This window comes from Galeopterus variegatus, unplaced genomic scaffold (assembly GCF_000696425.1).
Source record: "Galeopterus variegatus unplaced genomic scaffold, G_variegatus-3.0.2 Scaffold3477, whole genome shotgun sequence".
Taxonomy (NCBI): Eukaryota; Metazoa; Chordata; class Mammalia; order Dermoptera; family Cynocephalidae; genus Galeopterus; species Galeopterus variegatus.
The window spans coordinates 8,698-11,019 of record NW_007729588.1 but is presented as its reverse complement, the minus strand read 5'-3'; the positions used below and the strand labels follow the sequence as shown (position 1 = coordinate 11,019).

Genomic DNA, 2,322 nt, shown 5'->3' with positions numbered 1-2,322 from the left:
CCAGCAGCACTGGGGAGTAAGTCCTTCAGTCCTGCGGGGACTCACCTGGACAGGAGGGGAGGTTCAGATAAGCTGGAAGAAGGTGCAGGGCCGTGCAAGGAACTCAGCAGAGGCCGGGGCAGGGGAGTGTGCATGGCCTGACCCCAGGGTGGGGACAAATCCAGGTGGGCTGAGGCAGAAGTTCTCTCCCCTGGCTCCCAAGGGCAGAGCAAGATGAATTATGGGCATGAGGTAGGCCTTAGGAGGCCACAAACATATCCTTGACTTTTGTTCTTATATATTGTTTTTTAAAATTAATTAATTCATTATTATTGTTTTGGCGGCTGGCCAGTGTGGGGATGCGAACCCCTGACCTTGGTGTTTCAGAGCCACGCTCTAATCAACTGAGCTAACTGCCCAGCCTGCTTGTACGTTATTTTAATGTGGATCAATGTTAGGTTTTCATCAATCAGCTGCTATGCCTCATATTTCATCACCTTATGTACATGCCCCTCCTACATTTTCTTCGAGAGTAAGTGTTCTTCAGCTCAAAATAGAGAGGCCAGTGTCCAAATCTCTACAATATCGAGCATTTCTGGAAGTGTTCTATGGTTTTGGTCCTTTGATGGGAAAGTACTGGGCATGTCCCCCCATGTGATGTCTAGCAGACCCCCTAGATGCACAGACTGTGTGGAGTAGGTGGTCAGGAGGGGCCCCAGGAAGTGGCCAGCAGCAGCGTGGGGAGAGGCCAGCAGATGAACCCTGAGACAGGGAGAAGGTGACTGTGCCCAGGAAGGCGGCCGGCTTGGTGTCCAGGACTTGCCATTTGTGCCAGCTTCATGAGTGTGTGACCTGTGCAGGACCCTGACACAGGGTCCCAATCTTAGCTTAATGCTATTCTGTCACCATCTTGAAATTCTGGACGATTTTTGAACCAGGGCGTAGAATTTTCATTTTGTACTGGGTCCCACAAATTATGTAGCGGGCCCTGCTCACCATCTCTGGTTCCTGGGCCCAGGGCCAGTTTCTGAGGGACTGTCTGGGACAGATTGGGGAACCCGTTGGGAGGTGGGGCCTGGTGCACTCTTGGACAGGTCCTGTAAACCCCAAGCATCAGTGTCCTTGTGCATGAAACAGGGATCATGGCGCCTGCTACACCCAACAGGAAGGAGAGGAGCCAGGAAGAGGAGAATTTCAAAAAGGTGACGGGAGAGCATTAAACTAAGGGTGGGACCCTGTGTGACGTGGGCTGGAGGCTTTTCCCAATTGCAGATGCGACCGTGGAATCACTGCCCTGGAAAGCCAGCCCGGAAGCCACTCTTTTGGAGTTGCCAGGTGCCTCCTGCACTCGGGGCCCCTGATCAGGCTGTGAGATGGCAGCCACCGACTGTTGATGAGACGCTAGAGTTTACAGGGATAGGGCAGATGCCTCCCTGGGCCAGACAGACAGGGAGTGCGCCCTGGCTCCTGGGCAGGCAGCTGGTCTGGATGTCGGTGCTTGGCCTGTTGCGTTGAAGGAGGTAGTGCCGGCTCCCTGGAGACAGATTGTGAGGGACCTGAATGTCACCCTGTGGTGACAGGGTGCCACTAGGAGGGAGGAGCCTGGGAGAGGTGTGGGTACACTGCATCACCTATGTCTGAGACCCTGTCACAGCGTCCTGAGTCCTGAACCTCTGCCACTGATGGGCCTGGGCCAGCTCTCAGGCCCAAATTTAGGTCACTGCTTGCTTTGCGCACTTGATGGTCTTTCTCCTCTTGTCATGTCTTGTTCCTCACCTTCTTCCACTCCAGATTCAAACCTTATTCTCTCTGTGTGACTGATGCCACCTGCCTCGGTTTACCTATTTGTCACCTCCACTCTCTTGCAGTTCACCCTCAGTGGGCAGGGCTGGGGCCTGTTTCCTACACTGTCCCTCAATCAGTTTTTCTTTTTTTGGCGCTGGCCAGTACAGGGATCGAACCTTGGGCTTGGGTGTGGTCAGCACCACACTCTAACCAACTGCGCTAACCGACCTGCCCGAGAGGTCATTTTTCAATAAGGGGCCTCTCATTTTGTTTTTGCCTTGTGGCTCAAAAGTTACGTAGCCTATCTGCTCACCAGGTCACCGAGGACAGGTGTCCAGGCGCTCGAGGTCTTGGAGCCTGACAAGGGGTTCTGAGCGCTGGAGGCACCTGGCAGCTCTGCAAGGGCAGCGACTGTCCACATCAGAGGTGAATGCCGCGCTGAGCGCCTACTGTGTGCCAGTCAGGGTGGCGGGCTGGGCCGGGTTGCTGCAAACACAAGCCCCTTTCTTCCAGGAGTTTACCCTGGGGAGCGTTTAGAAATAGGACAAAGGGGCCTCC

General features: G+C 54.4%; 1 long non-coding RNA gene across 1 annotated transcript in view; it reads right to left on the bottom strand.

The window, feature by feature from the left end:
• LOC103600832 overlaps positions 1–2,259 on the bottom strand; it is a 6,823-nt gene extending 4,564 nt beyond the window's left edge. Inside the window, exon 1 of the long non-coding RNA XR_551412.1 lies at positions 2,078–2,259. This is a non-coding gene — a long non-coding RNA (uncharacterized LOC103600832). The remainder of the gene's footprint in view (positions 1–2,077) is intronic.
• Between the last annotated feature and the right edge of the window lie 63 nt (positions 2,260–2,322).